The 13,246-nt window shown below is 35.1% G+C and overlaps 1 protein-coding gene across 9 annotated transcripts in view; it reads right to left on the reverse strand.

Moving 5' to 3' along the window:
• Window positions 1-13,246, reverse strand: part of AstC-R2 (Allatostatin C receptor 2) — a 104,061-nt gene that overhangs the window by 64,590 nt on the left and 26,225 nt on the right. For 7 of the 9 annotated variants that reach the window (XM_053769101.2, XM_053769103.2, XM_053769105.2 and 4 more), the window contains exon 2: window positions 12,066-12,107. The exons of the other annotated variants lie outside the window; for them this stretch is intronic. The gene's annotated coding sequence lies outside the window, so the exon portion shown is untranslated. The remainder of the gene's footprint in view (window positions 1-12,065; window positions 12,108-13,246) is intronic. 9 annotated transcript variants of the gene reach the window in all.

The following is a 13,246-nucleotide window of genomic DNA, read 5'->3' on the forward strand; positions in this document are numbered from 1 at the left end:
TAAGATTTCCGGGTTGTTTGGATCAAGTGAACAGGGGGAGGGGGGGAGGAAGGCGATACTTATAGAATTGGTAATGAGGGAACAATGACCAGCCTTAATTCGGGAAATCGTGTTGTGAGTCCTCAAATAGAATTGTAATTAAAATGTTTTTGGGAGGCAATATAGGTAGAACAGGAGCACTCCATATGGATGTAGTACGAGGCGACTAGAGTAGCCTAGGCATCTGAAGTTTAGACAATAATATCATTCCCAAGGAGGGTTGACTCACGAATCATCAACATTTTAAGGTAATTATTAGTAGATCTCGAGCTTCGCGGCGTCACAGTCCCGAACGAGAACTTGAAGAGATGAATAATGTTTATTTGAAATACGAGGCAATTTTTAAGTTATTATCAAATAAGCTTACTTTGATTTACACTTAAATAACGTTACAACGATAGCGCAATTACGTTGTAATGCTACTCCGACATTTTGAATAATCACTGGTATTTTTCCAAAGAAAAAGGATCCAGTGAATTTGGGTCTAATTAATCATTTTATCAAGTAATTACTTTTCGTTTCGAGTTGCTCTTTATTTTCAGATCGTGTAAAACGAAACCTAATCTTAGGTAGGAAGTTGCACAATCTCTACACAGTATAAAACAAAATCGCCATCCGCGTCTCTCTGTTCCTAAGCTTTCTCCTTTTAAACCACACAATGGATTGTGATGCAGTTTTCACTGTTGTTTATACAATTTGTTAACGAAGGTTTATACATTTAAAATAGCCTATTAGACAGTGCAAAACCCGGCCGAGATGCTCTTATTCCCATTAAATTAAATAATAGTAAAGTTATTATGTTTGTTACGATCAAAGCGCTGGGCCATATTTTAAGAAATTTGGTATTGTGCCTTTGACCAATTTGGTACGCCTGACAGGCAGAAAACAGAGAGCTAAATACTATAAACCTATTGACTGATTGATTGAGATAACTGACATCTTGGATTAACACATAAGTTACTTACTACCTACGATCTAGCCGAATTTATTTTTTGGACATTTAGTTCGAAATTTGGAAGGAAGCTCGCGCTTTTAAATTTATTACTTTCGTTTAAAGTGTATCGGAAAATTTAGGATATTCATTGTAATTTCTATAACATTGAATGCACATATGTAACTACCTATTATTAGCCTAAGTTAAGAATCTGTTACATTCATTTCTACCTCAGTTCTCACCCGAGCTACTCTTCTGGGTAACATATAGCTGAGCTGTAGCCTTTTCGTTACTTTATGGCATAATGTAATTGTTAGTTTTATGTATTTTTAGTTGTATTATTTTTCTTTGTCTGTAATTGTGTGAAACAGTAACAAATAAAGTTTTTATCTATCTACTTTTGATCACGAAAGTACGGAATTCCAATACTGATATATAAAGCGGCTATACATAACGACAAGATGCAGTGTAGTTAATCCAATAGATCCGATCACAAATACGACTTCTGAAGTAATGCTGCTCCGCATCTCATTATGAAGTTTCCGGATACGGGCTCTGAGTAACTGCCGAGTTCGGAAGCACACGAGCTGGATTATCGCTGCTCTGGTTGAGTCCGCTTCTCAACTTGTACTTGTAATGGGATTCAGTACAAACTAGTAGGGGCATGAAAGACCCGACAAATAAGGAAACTTTCAATAAAACTTAATATATAACATTATTATTTATTATGTTGTGTCAAATACATACTTCATAATCAAATTAATGTATATTTTTTAAAAACCTGTTTAAGTACAGGTGAAGAACAAACAAACTACATTACTAAAGAGAATGTTTTTTTAAAATCAATTGTTGTTTATTTACAGGACTTAGAAAGATTTTTTTAATTTGATGTAGCTATATAACGACCGTGCATGAGTATTTCCGGTGTGGTGTTGAAAGTACTTCATACAAAAACACAAACTTTTAGCCCATAGCTCCACCCGCGGTACTAATATTTGACCTCGGATCCTTAACTATATGTATTCCAAAGTATTCCAAATTTCACAGTGGTTTAGCTGTGAAAACGTGACAAACAGACGTTCACGTTTATAATATTAATATGGAAGTATGGATAAAGCCTGAAATTACATAACACTCCTTTTTCTAGGCAGACGTGTAAAAAGCGCTGCCAAAGAAGCGTAGCGCAAAGGGAACCGAAACGAGTCGCATGAACGAGCTATGATTTCTGAGTGAGCGGCTGCAGATCGCTATAACAGGATTTTATTTCGTATTTGATCGGATGAGTCCGAAGTTTGCGATCCCGTTCCGAGGGTGTTGAATCACCAGGGGATTTCAAGTGTCTTACACAGAAGACAAAGAAACATTTCTGATGCGGCTTAGTATGCACTACTAGGAACCAATAAATGAAAAACTTTTGTACATCAAAAACGACGGGAAAGCCAAAAATTTTGCTAAACTTAAATGTATGTAAAATACACAACACACCGAATTTGCTCCCAACGCGAACACCACATTGCCTTATAGCATGGACATGTTAAATATTTTTTTAAATATCCTTATAGCATAGTCTGGCCCTGGCAGAAGAGGCAAACCCAAGAAATCTTGACTTGATGTCGTCAAGGATGATGTGCTTGCCAATGGTCTCACAACTAGGGATGCCGACGACTGTGCGAAATGGAGACGACAAAGTAGGAAAGCGATCCCTGGGCTCCGAAACTCAACGGCTAACGAAGACACAAAGAATACTCTCAGAAAGAGAAAGAGATAGTCCGTAGGATACAAAACTCGAACGAGAACCTACCACATAATAAGAAAACTTTAATATCCATTTGTTTACGATCTGTTCTAGTTTTCCTCGCTAATTACTCTGCACCACCAGAGCCAAAGCTAATTTTCCGATAGAACAGTCGCCGTCCCTCAGCGATCAGCTGCAATAAATTACAGGCCACAGCTGACCTAGCGAGTAATTTAATTTATTCTACCACTATTTTTAATCAGAACCAACTATGACCCTTGGCTCTTGGTCTTGAGGGTATTTTGTCCACTTTCTTTTAATAATTATGTTATTATTAATTGAGACGCCGTCCGTTACAACATGATATTGATGTAAGTTCGCGATCTATTTTACTAATTTTTAGTTAATAGCTTTGCAAATACATATTATCAATAAATAATTGTAACCTCAGTCTTGCAGCCTTTCCGAGGATAATCAATCTCACAATAAAATTAAATTGAAAATTTTCAAAAAAATCAACAAAAATTCGATAAACATAATTTTCCGATCCAACAATAATTTTCACAATTCTCTCTGGCGAGATTGAACAAACCGCAGTTCGCGCTGATCGAAATCGAGAGATAAACATTTTTAATTATACGGTACGGGGGCTTTGACTCCAAACTCATCAAATAATTTACATTATTGCTGGATCTCCAGCAGTGTGAAATGCATTATTGCCATTGCCTTATTGCCAGTTCCAACACAGAAAAACAATTCGCACTTCGAAAAATTCGAGTGATCCTGAATTTGAAGGCCTGATGAACATTGGCTCTAAAAAGATCCCGTCTGATCTGTATGAGGGCTAACTGTTATACTGGTGTTTATACACCTTTTTTCAACCAGCAGTTTATGCAAAAGGGTTTTAAGCTCATTTAATAACGAAGCAATAGTTTGATTTTCCGATAGACAAACAATGGCACCCCTCAAGCGGTAGCAATAAATTGAACCGCAGACCGCTCTGAATAATATTTAATTAAATTCGAAATGGATAACATTTTTGATTCGTAGTTTTATTAATCCATTTATAATTAACCAGCTTTTGCTCACGGCTTTGCCTGGGTTTTTTTTCCGGTATGAAAGCTACCCATACTTCAAATCAAATCAAATCATTTATTCAGAAATTAGGCCTTCATAGGCACTTTTTCACGTCATATTCTAAATTAAATGATGTTTACCAAAGCTACAAACTACTAGCATTTCGGAACGACCACTACTGAGAAGAAATGCCGAAAGAAACTCATTCAAACAGTGTTGCTCCCTATTATGCCAGAAGGGCTTACCATTTTTTAAATATAATGTTATTCAAACTACCATTTTTACCATTTTTTAAATATTATGTAATTTCAAACTACAAGTATGTAAAATTTAAAGAAGATTGATTGAGTAAATAGAGCGTAGATAGAACTATGGCTGCGTTGCAATATTAAATTTGACGTTGACTTTAACCGGCGCACCGCTGAAGTTTAAACAAAATGGAGGACTTTGTATTTTTCTGCGCACGTTAAAGTTAAAAAAGTGTTGACGGTGCCAACTGCCCTTCTTTGCTTGTCGATAGCATTTGACAACATATGTTACCATACCACGGTAATTCCAACAATCTCTATTGATGTAATACAGAGTACATAGGTGTATACACGTCGCATGGTCAAATGACTTGCTCCATTCATAATAGCTTGAACATTCATATTACTTTTGTCCATAACATATGTAACGAACATGAAATGAATTTTAATTTCCATTAATGCAATCAATTCATTTTATACATGAATTCACAGAGCGCGTAAAATGAACCGCACTTCATCAACAAACAAGTAATCAAATTTAATGCAATCATATTTATGTATATTACCAAATGTTGCGTTGGTTTCCAGCGGGAATACTGATGTATAAATGGCGTCTAATATATATTACTGGTATATAAATGCCGTCAGTAACAGTAAATAGGCTAGATAATGTTAATAGTTATACCGTAGTGGGTACATACTTGTCATTAAAATCGTCCAGCCCGACGTTTCAGCTAGGACTCAGCTTCAGTAGTCGTTTTCAGCCTCAGTGAGTATTTTCGTAGAAATAGAAGATGTAGTAATAGTATAGAAGCCATATGTGTAGCTAAATATGTTTTTTTTCGGAGAACTTTGTTTTATCTAAATATGTGTAAAACACTCTAGTTCAGGTCAGTAAGTTTAACCAGTTAACTTTGACCAAAAGACTGACAAATTACGCGATTTTATCTAAACAACAGAAGCGCGCAGGTTAAAGTTAACATCAAAATTGACTAGGGTTTCATTGCGGTCTATATTAATCCCAACTAATATTATAAATGCGAAAGTAAGTTTGTTTGTTACCTCTTCACGCATTATCTATTGGACCGATTGTTATGAAATTTGGTACGCGGGTAGAAAATAACCTGGAATAACACATAGGGTACTTTTTAGCCCGAAATTCTCATGGGAGTGAATCCCCGGGGCGCAGCTAGTGTTATTTATGTTTGATTTCAAATTGTCATTTGGTTGGTTGATCAGATAAACTTGTGTAGTCGAAATAGTCTCATAACAAATGAATTGCGAATCAGTGACTGATTGCGATCTCGTCAAAGAGAAAATTATATTCAAATTTGGTACGTTATTGTTTGGTATTGCGTAGTTTGTGAAGTGTTGCATATTGGAGAACATTGTGGTTCCGATGTCAATCAACTTATTATTTGTTGCGAATCTATGTCAGTCCTATTTTGGTATATCCTTTTTTGCCACAGCCGAGCCACTTCAATGATTTCATCAGAAGCTGCATCTTCTTTATATTTTTCCCAGTGTGTTATTACTAACACTGCTGTCAGATTTTATTCAAATCATCTGACATGACTTTTATGACTACCAACAGCACCTACCATCTTCTACTGGCAACTACTCGTAGCCGCATACACACTAGTGAATTGAACTTTAACTGTCAATCATATATGTTTTTCCTTTACCAAGCTGAAGTTGCCATCAAGTCAGCCCGAGCACAGGTGTTAGGGCACGCGGGACAAGCGAGCAATGGCAATATCTGTCAATGTGCTCGTATCCCACTAATATTATAAACGTGAAGGAAGAAGTGTGGATGAAAGTTTGTTACTATTTCTAAGTGAAAATGGACGAATTTCGATTGACTTCGTCTAGATTTTTTTTTCTCAGAATTTTCTACATGTTGATTGTTGACGTCATCAGGTCTATGTATCCAAAAACTTAATAGAAGTCATCGACTTCTTAACAATATATGATTTAGCACATTTATCGTAATCCGAATAATATAACGTGTAAATACAGTATTTCTTAGAAGGAAACATAATCACGCATCAGCCGGCAACGTACAATATGTGTCATGACATTGTAACTGTAATATCAAACAATAAGTATACGGAGTTTCTCGTGTGAAGAGATGAGATGTAGATCGAGTCACGAGGAAGTGTATCTATGGAAATGAGATCGTAGATAACAGAAAATTATTGTACTAGCTACATTGCATTCAAGTAATGAACAACAAGGAAAGAACTCTTACGAACTTGAACGAAATTCGTTTTATGGAGAATCTTGTTGTTCATAGAAACCGGCAGCCGGTGGTGGCTGGTCGTGAAATCATGCCAAATCTTCAAAATTTAAATGCAGCGGCTTTGGGGCCCTACAGTCGAGAATATAGCAAGAGTACACTCCGATGAGACAGTTATTCAATATATAAACTAAAATTAAAACGTATATCACGCCTGTTTACAGGTTGACAGTTTTGTAAAATATGCAAATTGTCTAAAACTAAGAGCTAAGCAATCGCCACAGAATTTAATTCACTTGAATTGAAACAGTGAGCGGTTACTTACAAAGCGGGTGGTGCAAGGTATAAACGCGGTCTGAACTAACAACGAGACGCAAATATTTTTAATGGGTTTAAAAAGAATGGTGGCAATTTATAGAATAGGTTCACGATTTCCGGGAATTATATTTTCTATACATGTTTTAAGTTAAAGTTTTCATGTAAATGTATTATATAGTTTAAACATTATTAAAACAGTTATTATATGAAGAATATATATGATACAAGAATATATATGATATAACCAATACTCCCTTAGAGTATTGGTTATATCATATATATTCTTGTTTGAATTTATTTTCAATGTTTCAGTTAATTATATAAGTACGTTCTAAAGAAATCTTTACCCGCTAATCTCACAGCACTCTCAAAGCGTGTGTGAATACACACGCTTTCATACAATAACCATAAATTTTACCGCCATCTCCTATCGTCTAGTTCCCGCCTCCAGCCGGAGCCGTTCCGTTGCGGTCGCCGCTACATGACGGCGCTACAGACGGGATTCCGTTCGTACGACCATTTGCAGATCTCACATTTCCTAGGTTATCTTAATTGACTAGTTCTAGTCAGACTACGTGTACGGTTTTGAGAAAACGTGTAATCCCTTGAATAGTTTAACGCAAATTGCCTTTGAAAATCCGAAGTGTAATAAACTCTACTCTTATCTTCAACAACTTTATTGCAGCCCTTTCTTCACCCGTTATGGGCCCCCTGACATAGGCCTCCCCCTTCTTCCTCGGTGACTGCATGTCTCTAAGTCTCCTCACCCAGTCATGACATCTATCTGCTGAACAACTTCTTGTTGTGGTCTCTCTTGTCTCCATTCTAGCGCTCGTCTAGTCCGTCGCTCGGTGTCCTTCCTTACGTGAAACATATCCACTTTGATCACATCAACAGCCCCGATCTTCTGCCTGATATATTATAAGACTATATTGGATTACCCATGTTTGCTTATCCTAATCACAAATCGTATAACATCCTTATACGTAACAAGAATTAAATTGACTGCAGAAGCTCTCGCGTGAGCTCAAGCTAATCCTGTTACCCTCCGATACATCGGAGCCTTTGAAGCACAGACTGTGTTACTACCATCGACTCTCTCTCTCTCAGTCTTTGTATAATCTCGAAGGAAATTCACACTCACAAGTAGGTTACCTGTTTTGAGAATCTATTGCGTATCTTCCTCTTCTCCATTATAATTTATGCAATAATAATTTACAACAACGATAATTAGGTAAGCGGCTTCATGTTTTTCTCATTGTTTCCTCGTGATGAGTGTGAGAATCAATAAAACTGCGTCGAAAATATTTCAGTAAATCTTTAACTTCATTTAAGTACGATATTTGAAATATATATTAATGTAATCAGTTATATATAGTAAATAGCAATAGTTCCGATTATAGATTACTTATTTCTGGCGATATACCTCTTCGCTTGCCAATGTCGAGTAGTTTGGCAAAAAAATACCATGAGTGCCTCTCAGGTGATTGGATAAAATATTATCCTCTACCAAGTTTCAAAATAGAATTCAAGTAACAATGGTAATGCGCTATAAATCAACAACTCGACAGAGTTGTACAAATTGAAATCGAGTTGCGACGCGAACTCTTTCCTATGGAGATTAATAGGCCCGGGGTCAACGCACTCGCTGGCGGGAACAAATCATAATTACGACAGAATTAGGATTTAGTACGTTGTTTGTCAAGTTCGAGCAAGTTCTAGGCATACGTGAGTCAGAACATCAATTATCTCTAAAGAGGTTAAAGGACAATTGAATTTATCAACCATTTCTTATATGTATTTTCACGCCACGCATTTATTATATGCATTTTACTTTGCCTGGCAGATTCTCAAACGGTGTAAGATTTTCCCGAATCTATTCCTTCATTGCTTGCTTACATTTATTTAGCCTAGACCCACAGAAAACCAAGAAAAATTAAAAAATAATAATGATGGACAGAAATAAAATCAAAATTTTTACTGCAGATTTCTTCTTCAGAGCATTATAAAAACTGACTGACGTAAAATGGTTAAGCAATTCCCCTATAGCCGGGCCGTCGCTTGCAATATCTCCACTAATTACTTGTCACTTAGCACGTAATTGTCCCGTCGACGCAAGTAGTTTGCAGCTATTGTCTCCGCTTCCTTCCGGGAAGGCTTCTGTTCCCAACACAAAGACTTATGGTAAACAATCAAGTGATGACTGATTGAAATTGCATAACGCATAAATACGTTAGTATATAGTTTAAGTATGTTTGTGATGTAAAATCCTTCTGACCTATGGTATTATATAGTTCTATTTTTAAGACATGAAATATCGCAAACAAACCAGATGTTTTGATGAACAGAATGCTAGCTCAAACGACTTCAATAGTAATTAATGAGATTCATTTGCACGACAAATGGCCAAAATAAAAATGACTAATTATAATAATGTCCAGCGAAATTGTTAATTTACCTCAAAAATATTTGAAAAATTATATTACAGTAATTGAGACAAAAATTGCAATGTATGCAAATAGACCTAATAAAACCAATGCATTTCCCACGGCGCATGTCACACATGCTTTTCATTTTTATTAAGCTAAATTTTAATAAGACAAGAGCTTATTTTTTTCTGAATGTTTATTTTGGGTAACAATTGGATTTACCATTGAAAATAATTCAGAAAAACTAAACGAATTACATTAATTATCAAATACATCTTATGGTATTGAGTATCACGACTTTCAGAATATAATTTTTGAAGTCTAGACTCTTCGTTAATTCTCGAGAACTCGTCATTATTACACTGGAAGGTACACAAATATTCTTATTCTTTACTCTCAGAACCAAGAGATACCGAAAGGGCACTTTATTGCCTCGGCTTGACCTTTATTACGTCTCTACTAGACTCGCTTTACATTAGTTGACTAACTTTTATTACCAGAATCTTAGGCAAATTAATTTCAGATTTAAATATTAAAATGAACAAATAAAGATATATTTCATTACTTTACATTATTCCAAAGTATTAAATAAATATTCAGTTTTAGATAATAATTTATTCTATTTTAGTTTAGTTATCAACTAAAATAGAATAAATAATAATAATTTATAATTATTATAAATTATTATTATTATAAAATAGAATAATTTAGTTTTAGATTGATTACAGATAAATAAAAATTAAACATTTTATGATAGATATAGTAAATCCAACAAAATACTTACTACATACTTTGTTTTACCAAGTTGATATGCACACTATTTTGTAATTTAATTCCACTCACATCAGCTGAACTGCGTGTCGTAAAAAATAGTTCTTGTTTTATGATCACATCCAGGTACATTTTCATACAGGTCATGCACATTGCTAGGTTTTCTCTGATCTGTCTCGCCTCAACAAGGACAGTCTGGCTGGAACGACTGTTTAAATCAAGCTGGCTTGTATCGGACAAATATCAATGGCGCTGGCTAGCAATGGATGGCGCTAGTGCCGGACAGCGGACTGCACATAATTGGCTATTCGACCGGGTAAAAAATAAAATGTATGAAAAACTATCAATTCGGCCCAATCTGACGCGATCCTATTGTTTGTTCAATTGTTTTTATTATCTCCAGGATAATATAAATCATAAATCGCGTAATTGATAAAACTCAAATTCAAAATTCTTTATTCAATTTAGGATGATATACATCACTTATTGACGTCAAAAAAATTACTTAAACTAAGTCTACTGCCGGCTTCCAAAGCGCAAGTGAAGAAGAAGCGGCGCAACAAAATTCACCGCAGCCTTTTCTCCAAGGACGTCAATTAACAAATATAGGTCTTATATATATATATTAAAAATTAGGAGGACGAATTTACATCATTATTAAAAATGTAAAAATTTGAATAAATAAATACAATAAAAGTTGTATTTCCAATAAAATTATTGAAATTGTCACACAATATATATATATATATATAAATAAAAAGCTCAATGTACAAAACGTACGTAATAATGTCATAAATCAATTACATATGTTATGAGGATACTGCACCATGCTTGGGCCAGACATTATTGTCGTTCACAAATACGCAATTGTTATCAATTACGCGATTTACAATTCAAAAATTCAGAATCCGTCACTCGGTCACAATATATTACTGTCATACAAGCTTCACATAAAATTTTGTTAATGACATTAGAAAAAAGTATCTGATATGACTAGTTGGACAATAGTAAATTCTTCGAACGAATCTCGGTTTCAATTCCGCTGAATTGAGCTTCGGCTAGTGGCCATTTGTGTTTTATGGCTTCAACATTTCCATAGTAAGTGTTGGATAAATATAAGACGTGTCCACTAGTTCTCTTTAAATGCGTACATAATGACGAAATGATTTTATCTATAAATTATGCACAGGTATGTTTATGTAACGATAAATACTGAATCAATATTAGAGCGTAACTATTCGCATTTTCCATTATGTTGTCTGGAATTTTGTATCGATCCATAATCTTATTTTTTTCTGTGACTCGTCGAGTTTCCACCATACATGAAACTTCATTAGTTTTTTCTGAGTCATCCTCTCGTGTTTCTGATGAGACCCGAAGACCGAACTTCGCGTAAAAATAATCATAAAGTTTTGAAGACTCTGTTTTTATTATTGGCCGCTTGATGTCAATGCTCTTTAAGTATATTATTATTGTCTATCAATTGTAAAGGTATTGTGTCCTTTGGTCGCCTCATACAACATTCAAGGATGCTCCCTTTTGGAGTGGTCCTATTCTGACGTAGAATAGCCTCAAGACTTTTTACATTTTGCTGGAGTCAATTTGGTTTGGTTAACTAAACTAAATAAATAATTTTAGAAAAAAATACAATCTCTGCCATCAACCTTGGCTTTGATGATAAATGGAATGTTATACTAGTACATAAGTCATAATCTAACTACATAGTCTAACAGGGCAAGTCAAACATACGTGCTGATGCATAATAATGCAGTGTTTGCTGATTAATCGCTGTCAGGCGGAAAATTACCCTTATCGAGCCATTTGTTTGAGCCAACCTGTACCTACACGCATCGCTATGTCGACATCAATGTAGGCACAATCTGTGTAATTTTATTACTTTAAAAGTTGTAATAAGGCTATAAGATCGATAATCATTTGTGGATAGCAAGCCAAAGGAAACTAACCGTCTAAAAATTAATTTGGCAGAAAGATAGTTTAACAAAGCAATATAGATAAAAACAGATCTAAAATTTTTCCATGTCTATTTCTAAAATCAATACCAAATTACACACCAATATATGGAACGCCACAGCAGATTATCGATACAGCAGATATGCATGTACTGATATCGTCTTCTTCATCGTTTGTCAGTGAAATGACACTTGGGGCTGGGTTTGGGTCGCTCCAGTGTGATTAATGTCATAATGTCACATTTAATAGTAATACAGAACTGGATTATTTAATATTGTTAGGAAGGCCTTTAAACCGTACTCACCCAGTAATCCGGAGCAGCGACGACGCTCAAGCCTCACTTCACCTGAAAACAATTAAGACAATATTTATAGCCGCCAACGATACAGCCCCTAAAAATACCTTTTTTAATCTGCATCCTTTTGAAATTGGCTTTATTATTAGAGGTTACGGATGATATATATTTTAAAGAAAAGAAAAATGGCAGAACTGCTTCCGATGTTAGTCACGATGTTAGAAATAATTACTGCTGGTAATTGGATCAAGAAACAAAATTAAACTTGAAAGGTTTGTTCAAATTCTCATTGTTGCACAACTAAATTTGAATTCGTAGTGATAATGTAAACAAAATGAAACGGTGAGACGTCGCACGGTGCAGCAGACGGCACATTTTGTTTCAGTTTAACGACGTCTGTTTTTGCTCAATTTGGTTGAAGATAGAGTTGGATGCCGTTTGCTCAACTCGCAGTAGAAAACTTTTTTGAATCGTACCACATAAAACTGAAGCGACTTTCATAAGAAAATTTTCGCCACTTTTATTTTAATTGCAATACGCTGAACATTTTGAAAATACGAAATTCAATATCGGCTGTAGTTAGTTTGTATCCAATTCTTTTGATTCGAGGACAAATCTATTTAGAGTATAGGTAGGTATACGTTTGTTATTTCTATATAACACTAATATGATCATGTTTTGGAACCTTCTTATCTAACTTATAATTATAATATAAAGATAATCATTAATTAATTCGATGCAAAAAATATATAACCTGATAAAAAGTGAGGAAAAACTGGAAAGTCATAAAATATCTGCCTACCCGCGGCACGGGGTGCTAACCAAGTAACGTGAAGATAATGGATTAAGGGGGAGGGGGGAGGGATAAAAAAACGGGTGAGCTAACAAAGATATGAAGAAGTTCGGGGACGCCGGAAAAAACAATAGATGGGATGAGATACGACGGAAACAATAGGTGAAGGTCGTATTGCTCGTCAACTGTGTGTGTTTATAATATTGTTATATTCCATGTAACAAAGACAGCAATAGAGGAATATACCTTAAATAATTGTTCTTTAGAAAGGTCACTGGTTCTATAAAGGTTATTTCTACTTGATAATTCTTAAGCTTTTTTACAATCTATTGTTCGGAACATTCTCCAAAAGGTACAAAGTAAGTTCTGATATCGCAGGAATATTCCGATATAGTCA

The sequence above is a fragment of the Plodia interpunctella genome, chromosome 3, assembly GCF_027563975.2.
Source record: "Plodia interpunctella isolate USDA-ARS_2022_Savannah chromosome 3, ilPloInte3.2, whole genome shotgun sequence".
NCBI lineage: Eukaryota > Metazoa > Arthropoda > Insecta > Lepidoptera > Pyralidae > Plodia > Plodia interpunctella.